The sequence below is a fragment of the Erythranthe guttata genome, chromosome 12 (genome assembly GCF_056151865.1).
Source record: "Erythranthe guttata isolate IM_541 chromosome 12, IM_541, whole genome shotgun sequence".
Lineage (NCBI taxonomy): Eukaryota > Viridiplantae > Streptophyta > Magnoliopsida > Lamiales > Phrymaceae > Erythranthe > Erythranthe guttata.
In genome coordinates this window covers 11,892,369-11,902,500 of record NC_142544.1, presented here as the reverse complement: position 1 = coordinate 11,902,500, position 10,132 = coordinate 11,892,369, and the positions used below count along the sequence as shown (strand labels likewise).

At 31.6% G+C, this 10,132-nt stretch overlaps 1 long non-coding RNA gene and 1 other non-coding gene across 3 annotated transcripts; both read right to left on the bottom strand.

Moving 5' to 3' along the window:
* Positions 1-1,472: 1,472 nt before the first annotated feature.
* Positions 1,473-3,633, bottom strand: LOC105964344 (uncharacterized). Of its 2 annotated transcripts, none has more exons than XR_016034764.1 (3): positions 3,493-3,633; positions 1,938-2,105; positions 1,473-1,860 (listed from the first exon to the last, which is right to left on the bottom strand). It is a non-coding gene; the product is annotated as an uncharacterized LOC105964344 (long non-coding RNA). The 2 variants fall into 2 exon arrangements; XR_016034763.1 differs by having other exon boundaries at positions 1,938-2,100.
* Positions 3,634-9,748: 6,115 nt separating this feature from the next.
* Positions 9,749-9,820, bottom strand: TRNAM-CAU (transfer RNA methionine (anticodon CAU)). The gene has a single exon. It is a non-coding gene; the product is annotated as a tRNA-Met (tRNA).
* Positions 9,821-10,132: the final 312 nt, after the last annotated feature.

Here is a 10,132-nt window from a genome sequence, read left to right as displayed (position 1 = left end):
ATATATATATATATATATATATATATATTTATTTGTTTTTACATATTTATAATTTTTTATTTTCAAATCAATATGTTTACTATATATATATATATATTTATTTATTTTTTAATTTTTTTTAATTTTTTATTTTCAAATCAATATGTTTACTGTACTGAAAATAACTACATGTAACTCTAGTAAACAACAATAGTAATGCGTTGTTATGTTCTTTTTTTTTACCCCATATTTTTAGTCTATCAATTATATACACACACGAATACTAGCTTATACAAAAGAAATTTATAAATCCCAACAACAAAAATTTACAAATTTCAATATTTATATTATAAATTACCTCATAATCAATAAAATACATATCGAAAATACACATATATATGCATATGTAACTACATGTTACTATAGTAGTGTATAGTAATGTACAATAATTTATACAGTCTGTTGAACAAAGCAGAAGTAAGTTCAACCAAAAACTTTGACACCTTCAAGGAAAGGATCAATGACCTTCATTAAGCTGCAGTTGTAAAATCAAAACAAAATAAAGAAATGACTCCTCACCCCAACCGCCTCCTACCAAAGCCCTAGCCTCCTAACAAATTCCATTTGTTGCTAGGCTTTGCAATGTCATATTGTACACGAGGTATGTATTCCATATTTCCTCGGCATTGTATGTTTTAGTAACTTGATCAAACTCAAAACTTGAAATCGTTATTTTATGGGAGGTTTGTTGATTCAATGGAAAGAGTTTTAAGCTTTGCTTTGTTATATTAATAGCTTTTAGAATTCAACCGTGGTTTTCAGCTCGTCTACTCCGCCGGCTACTAAGGCGACAATCAACGAAATCTTGGGGTTTAAAGTGGTGGAGAAACACGATAAATACCTTGGGATGTCATGTCCAATCGGGACAACTAAGAAGAATATTTTTGCTTATCTTCGCGACCGCATTTGGGACAAGATTAGAGGATGGGGTGAAAAGCAATTATCTCGTGTTGGTGAGGAAATTCTTATTAAATCGATTTTGCAATCTATACCGACCTATGTTATGAGCTGGTTTTTGCTACCAAGTTGTCTGCTTAAGGAGATTGAATCGGCTATCAGAAGATATTGGTGGGGAAATGGAAAAATAAGGGCTTGGCTTGGCTTCCGGGGAAGACAATGTGTTTCCCTATGGTTGAGGGTGGATTTAGTTTCGGGATATAAAAAGCTTTAACTTAGCTCTTTTGGCAAAACAAGGGTGGCGTCTCATCTCACATCCCGATCTACTCTTGTTAAAAATCCTTAAGGCGAAATACTTCCCAAATTGTGATTTATCTTCGGCTAATATGTAACACCCACCATGTCGTTTATATAATTAAGAACAGTTTTTAGAAAAATGGACTTTATTAAAACCTTCGGATCCTATTTGATCCGTTAGAAAATAAGTTTGGAAATCGTCAAAGCATTTTTCTTTCTTCAAAACATAACCCACACTAGAAAGATATAATTTTCATAAAGAGTGCTACTTCAACATAGACGGGGTTTTAAAGCAATACTTGTAATACAGCGGAACACAAAATAACTTTATTCTACATACACCCCGGTTTAATAGACTAGATTCCTAAATAGAGTACATTATAATTACAACTATAAACTTCTCAAGTTAAAATACTTAAAAAGAAAGTGACTAATAAGATCTTTGAAAATAGTCGGTTGATATAAAAGCTCGTGATTCCTCGAACTCCGCTCCACCAGTTTCCATAACCGCTTCGAGAACCTCAACCTTGACATGGGCGACGAGTTTCCCCTGCTTAACGTATACTCACAAGGTGTACTCACGTAAACAAAATGGTGTATTAACATGGGGATGCAACGACCACTTAGCTGTAGTACATATAGACATCAAGTCCCTATAGTCTGTATTAACAAATATAACACATAAATGCAATATGACGGGATACCTATCAGATTCATAACATGGTTATCGGTAATAGACGTCGATATTCTGAGCCCGTTTATTAATGGAAGCTATCCACTCTATAGTCTATAGTACCGTAGTTGGAATACCGGCCCCTCCGTATTTCCGTGTCTACTCGACCGATAGCCATTTAAGATTCTGACTTCCTATACTGACTATGCAATATCATAAATGACAAATAATATAAACAACTCGAAACGTATAAATAAACATACTCATACTTATGTCAATACAATTACTATAATGTGACTGTATCCCTATCAGATTCATAACATGGTTATCGGTAATAGACGTCGATATTCTGAGCCTGTTTTGAGGGGAGCTACCCACTCTAGTCTATAGTACCGTAGTTGGAATACTGGCCCCTCGTATTCCCGTGTCTACTCGACCGATAACCATATTAAGATTCTGACATTCTTATACTTGACCGTGCAATACCATAAATGACAAATCATTCGACTCCAATAATATAACCATGTTAGATCAAACTTACACTTAGCATAAAACACGTAACCATATAACACATAACCAAATAGCTAACAAACATATTCAAACCATTTTCTCCCTTAGAGTTTCTTCTCCAAATAACTCACATAATTAATTCAAATTGCATAAATAAACATTCTTATAATTCACATATATTATGCAACGTACACGTACCACATACAAGAGATATCACATACAAGAGAAGGGGATTATCATATTATTTCATATAACCACTTTCATAATTATACCAACGTGATTATCTTAAATGCATCATTCATGCGTTTTCTAGGTTATACATTTATGTTAACACATAAGCATACAATAATCATAATAGCACGTACGCATATAATATATGAAATCCAAATCCACATATTCTATTCCAAAGAACTACAAGGAAATCTGGCAGATTTGGTACTTAAACTTCGGAAATTCATCTCTTAAACCGTACATACAAACATTAAGAAATTTCCACAACACGTTCACATATGTGTGATTTATACCATATTAAAACAGTTCAGTAAAATACTTATCCATGGGAGAGAAATAATTCATTTAGTACAGTAACACCAGCAGAATTTCAGAACAGAGCATTCAACTTTAAAAATATCAATTAAATCATTCTTTCAACGAAACACCATGAAATTTCACGGAGAATCAGATTTATAAGTCTATAATCATATCCAGTTGGAATCGCATGAATAGGAACATGATAAAATCTAGTTTAACACATAAATCATAGATGACTCAGAAATCGTGCAGTTTCGGAAAACGGTTCATAACTTGATCAACATAATTCCAAATTACGCATACCGTATATAAAAACGAAGCTAACAGAAATATCTACACGCACAATTAATTTCATAATTTTCAGAAAACAAATCATCGATGAAACATGCACTGGAACCTGAGGCTACGAATCTGGAAATCGAATTAGGGTTCATTGAAATCTATATTTTATGACCTAGATCCCTAAATCCGATTCCTAAGCATATTAATCAATTAAAACAGTTCTTATTATTATCATTAGTTCAGTATAGACCAAAAGTCCTTACCTCTTTGAAGAAAATCGAATACAAGGAAGAAGAGGGAACCGAAGGATTCTCGGAGCTCTGGCCGAAGGCTTTTGGGGCTGAACTTGGAGCTACCCCGTGTGGCTGCTTCCATCCTGTTCTTAGTTGAGAAATCATTGATTTATTTGTAGTTGTGCCCTTGTACTCGAGAAGAGAATCGATGATAGGTTTTTAGCGGTGTTTGAAGATATAAATGGATGGGAGAGAGAGAGAGAGCTGCTGATTTCTTCTTCCCGAAGGAGAAGACTTTTGACTTTTGGGAAGAAATTGGGGTTGTATCAATTGCCGTAGGAAGGTAGGAAGAAAAGGGGAGGAATTACTAATTACATTACATGACTTAATGCTTGGAAAGTAGGAGGAAATTTACCCAAGGGCTATTATCCAATATCTAAAACCATGGGGTCCTAATAGCATTTAATCAAATATTTGCAAGTCAAGGATTTCATTAATCCCTTAATACATGGCAACTTAATACACATATCGTGCAGCACATACACGGCACATGCACCCACTACACACATGATATATATACACAACTCTAATAGATATATCTATACTCACTAAATCATAAAACAATTAGAGATAAATTGCATAGATTAATTACTACACCATAACTCACGTAGCACAACATTCACATATATATATCTACATTCATTAAATCATAAATCGTAAAACAATTAAAGGTGCATTGCATAGATTAATTATCATATCATAATTTTCATGAGGCCATATAAATTATAATTAAGCATGTACATCAGAGACAAATCAATATAATCTAAATTTAATAACAATATTAGCATAGATTAATTATTCATTTAAAGCACATAATTCATTTAATCATATAAATAGAATTACTCAATTATCTAACCAAATCGAGTTGATCACATTACATCAAGTATTATAGATCACATAAACAATTAGGATGCAATAAACATTCACTAGATAATTCATCAAATGGAAATCATCGATTTACTCAATATAATTTCGTATGATATGCTTATGAAAATGCGGGGCGTTACATAATATCTACTCTCGACCCTCGACTACATGGAGAAGTATTCTGGCGACGAGGAGCTAATTACAACGGGCCTCAGAGTTAGGCCTTAAATTAATTCAAAAATGTCCTATTTTTTTTTCTTTTGGTTTTGTCTAATAACAAAAGCCTTTATTTTTTTTGAGGGGCGCTGCCCCTGACTCCTCAAAAGATACTTGAGAGAATAGTTTAATAACCAATTAAATTCATCTATCACAAGTATAGTTATCAAATAGGTTATCAACTAAAAAATTATGGCCGATTTTGATACTCTCATCTCATTAAAAATATTTATTTTATTTTAAGATATCAAATAAACGATTTATGTATTTAATAATCCATTTGACACTTTCGGTGAAATATCACTCAACCATTTTGATACTCTCATTAAAAATATTTTTTTTTTATTTAATTTTGAGATATCAAATAATAATTTCCATATTCCATTGAAATATCACTAAACCATTTTGATACTCTCATTAAAATATTTTTTTAATCAATTTTGAGATATCAAATAATAATTTACCTATTCCATTTGATATTTCATTGGAATTCTTTGATGTATTTGATAATCCATTTGATATTTCATTTAAATTTTTTGATGTTATTAAAATTTAGCTTGTGAATGTTTGGTAAATTCCCCACGTAATGTTGTTTCGTGAACAAAGTATTTAACTATTTTTTAATTGTTTACAGTACAATTGTGACAAAATAAGAAAAAAATTAAAATAGAGTGGATAAATTTAGAAGCTTGCTACCGAAATGTATCAGAGCCAGGTTTTGATCCTGGGACCTGTGGGTTATGGGCCCACCACGCTTCCGCTGCGCCACTCTGATTTGTAGATAAATATTTCATATAAAAAAAACCTAAATAAAATAACGTACTTACGTTTTTTAATTCTGGTAAGAGGTTAAGGATTCAAATTTCCCTATGTATTGTAAATAGGATTGAAAATCAAACTAAAATACTCACTCTTGATTTAAAATCGACAATTAAAAACTAAATTGAGCTCAATTCGCTAAAATAATGAATCAAGCTTGAACACAAATTTATCTTTTAATAAATTTACAAAAAGTGGGACGAGCTCAAGTCAGATTAGAAAAATAATAGTTAAATGATAAGAAACAAACTATTTCATTTCCAACTCAATTCTGGTTCAACTTGAATAAAGGTGATTTGGTCTCTAATCATTTGCTTATCAAACCAGACTCGCATATCAATTTAAAGCCGTTAAAAATTAAAACAATGATGAGTTCGCCTCGACACCTTTAGTTTCAAGACTGTTTATCAACCATTTTATCATTTTTTTTTTCGGAAACTACAATTTGTTCCCCTACTGCAGAAGAGACCCCTTTGTAATACAGAGAATCACTCCTCAACAAATGAATATATCATTATATTTCCTCAGTAAAAAAAAATTAAAAAATAATTAGCGTTCAGTACTACTTACTACTTATAAGAAACTCCTCTTTTTACTTCCACAAATGGAGATTGAAAAATGGATCGTGTTTATTATCTACCCCAATCTTTACACTGAAAGTCGATCGACTAGCCTTATTATTCACTTATAATGTATATGTTGAGGTATCTTTTGAGGAATTCAAAGTCTGGGAGAGATGGAAGTATCGAATACCCTGCTCTGGCCAGGCCCAAGGCATAGTCCAGAGAGGCCGTGCTTGGGACTTCGTAAAATCGTAATTTTTAGGGGCCTCCAGTATTTGTAAAACCGTTATATACATGTACGTACAAAATGGGAGAAAACTGCAATTTATGTCCAGGAGGATCGCGCGTTCAAACCTCGACTATCAAAGATGCTGACAACGTGGGAATGAAAAAGGAAATATTAAAGAAAATTAGGTTCGTGTCTCCTAATCTTTATTTTATCAAATTTTTAATCTTAATTTTATTTATTCTACTGACACTCAAACTTGAGTTGTTTTGAGTTTAATAATTAGGGTCATATTTCCTTTTATAGTTTGTAATGCTATAGATTGGTTATTTTTCTATATCGTGGTCCTAGAAAATTCGAGTCACGAACATCAGAAAAGGAAATAAAAAAACAAAGAATAGATACTTGATTTTAGATATATTGCGTGCTGAATAGAAAGATATTCAAAATAATAGAAGGTTGTTTTGATTCATTGAAAAACATATTACAAAGAAGCTTGATTTTTCGAGGTTGATCGATAGTTTTGCAGCTTTAGAAGGTAAGAAAGATAACATTACAATGATTATTGAACGTAATTTTATGTTGAACATCTATGAATTATGGATTTAGATATATCTAATATTTTATCGATATTATTTGATTCGTTAGTTATTTTTTCTCTCCGATAAACGTTGTTATTTGGTTAACTAGTTAAGACGCCTCATTTTCCGTTTTATTCTGTGTTTGCCTTAGGCCTCTCGGGCCCTAAGACCGGCCATGCGGCCTTACATCTTGGTTCCAACGAAAAGACTTATGTGTTCCAAGAAATATCATTGTTTGAATGTGGATTAGAGATCCACATATGTATATGTGAACTTTCATTTATTGAGTTTGTTTAGGCGCGAAATAATTTTGAAGTTATCAAGTCTATTTATGTCTATATTTAGAAACCCTATAGCTTCAGAATTGCCTTTAATGAACCTTTTAATAAGTATTATCTATCTTGAAATTTTAGTTACTATTGTGCAATGAAATATTATACCGATTTTGCAATGTTAAAAGATTGTTTGCAGCTTTGAATCGTCCAGGATTTTGTCAAGGTTCTTAACTTTATAAGGTCTTGGTGTCTTGTACATTCATGAGGTTTATGTTCCTTCATATTACAGTTTTTTCTACCAGTGAAACTTGGAAAAATCTTTAAATGGTAAAACATTCAAAAACAGCGAACTGCAAAATATGATCTTCCATTTTAGAATATAATAAAGGGGTTATTTTACATACCCCTAGCCACCAAATAAATTAGGGATAAATTCAAGCTCAAATCATCCTTTAACATACCCCCATGAGAAGGGAAAGTACTATACTACCCTTATATGCAATTTTCGGCCAAGCTGCATTCAGCATTTCTCGTCCTGCATTATCATTTTTGCTGATTTATTTAATATTAATTTTATTTTAATAAAACTATTTGTTATATATATATATATATATATATTTATTTATTTTTTTTTACATATTTATAATTTTTTATTTTCAAATCAATATGTTTACTATATATATATATATATATTTATTTTTTAATTTTTTTTTAATTTTTTATTTTCAAATCAATATGTTTACTGTACTGAAAATAACTACATGTAACTCTAGTAAACAATAGTAATGCGTCGTTATGTTCTTTTTTTTTACCCCATATTTTTAGTATACACACACGAATACTAGCTTATACAAAAGAAATTTATAAATCCCAACAACAAAAATTTACAAATTTCAATATTTATATTATAAATTACCTCATAATCAATAAAATACAAATCGAAAATACACATATATATGCATATGTAACTACATGCTACTATAGTAGTGTATAGTAATGTACAATAATTTATACAGTCTGTTGAACAAAGCAGATGTAAGTTCAACCAAAAACTTTGACACCTTCAAGGAAAGGATCAATGACCTTCATTAAGCTGCAGTTGTAAAATCAAAACAAAATAAAGAAATGACTCCTCACCCCAACCGCCTCCTACCAAAGCCCTAGCCTCCTAACAAATTCCATTTGTTGCTAGGCTTTGCAATGTCATATTGTACACGAGGTATGTATTCCATATTTCCTCGGCATTGTATGTTTTAGTAACTTGATCAAACTCAAAACTTGAAATCGTTATTTTATGGGAGGTTTGTTGATTCAATGGAAAGATTTTTAAGCTTTGCTTTGTTATATTAATAGCTTTTAGAATTCAACCGTGGTTTTCAGCTCGTCTACTCCGCCGGCTACTAAGGCCACAATCAACGAAATCTTGGGGTTTATTGTGGTGGAGAAACACGATAAATACCTTGGGATGTCATGTTCAATCGGGAGAACTAAGTAGAATATTTTTGCTTATCTTCGCGACCCCATTTGGGACAAGATTAGAGGATGGGGTGAAAAGCAATTATCTCGCGCCGGTGAGGAAATTCTTATTAAATCGATTTTGAAATCTATACCGACCTATGTTATGAGCTGGTTTTTGCTACCAAGTTGTCTGCTTAAGGAGATTGAATCGGCTATCAGAAGATATTGGTGGGGAAATGGAAAAAATAAGCGCTTGGCTTGGCTTCCGTGGAAGACAATGTGTTTCCCTATGGTTGAGGGTGGATTTAGTTTCGGAATATAAAAAGTTTTAACTTAGCTCTTTTGGCAAAACAAGGGTGGCGTCTCATCTCACATCCGGATCTACTCTTGTTAAAATCCTTAAGGCGAAATACTTCCCAAATTGTGATTTATCTTCGGCTAATATCTACTCTCGACCCTCGACTACATGGAGAAGTATTCTGGCGACGAGGAGCTAATTACAAACGGGCCTGAGAGTTAGGCCTTAAATTAATTCAAAAATGTCCTAATTTTTTTTTTCTTTTGGTTTTGTCTAAAAACAAAAGCCTTTATTTTTTTTAAGGGGCGCTGCCCCTGACTCCTCAAAATATACTTGAGAGAATAGTTTAATAACCATTTAAATTCATCTATCACAAGTATAGTTATCAAATAGGTTATCAACTAAAAAATTATGGCCGATTTTGATACTCTCATCTCATTAAAAATATTTATTTTATTTTAAGATATCAAATAAACGATTTATGTATTTAATAATCCATTTGACACTTTCGGTGAAATATCACTCAACCATTTTGATACTCTCATTAAAAACATTTTTTTTTTAATTCAATTTTGAGATATCAAATAACAATTTCCATATTCCATTGAAATATCACTCAACCATTTTGATACTCTCATTAAAATATTTTTTTAATCAATTTTGAGATATCAAATTATAATTTACCTATTCCATTTGATATTTCATTGGAATTCTTTGATGTATTTGATAATCCATTTGATATTTCATTTAAATTTTTTGATGTTATTAAAATTTAGCTTGTGAATGTTTGGTAAATTCCCCACGTAATGTTGTTTCGTGAACAAAGTATGTAACTATATTTTAGTTGTTTATAGTACAATTGTGACAAAATAAGAAAAAAATTAAAATAGAGTGGATAAATTCAGAAGCTTGCTACCGAAATGTATCAGAGCCAGGTTTCGATCCTGGGACCTGTGGGTTATGGGCCCACCACGCTTCCGCTGCGCCACTCTGATTGTTAATAAATATTTCATATAAAAAAAACCTAAATAAAATAACGTACTTGCGTTTTTTAATTCTGGTAAGAGGTTAAGGATTCAAATTTTCCTATGTATTGTATTAGGATTGAAAATCAAACTAAAGTACTCACTCTTGATTTAAAATCGACAATTAAAAACTAAATTGAGCTCAATTCGCTAAAATAATGAATCAAGCTTGAACACAAATTTATCTTTTAATAAATTTACAAAAAGTGGGACGAGCTCAAGTCAGATTAGAAAAATAATAGTTAAATATTAAGAAACAAACTACAGTAGAACCTCGATAAA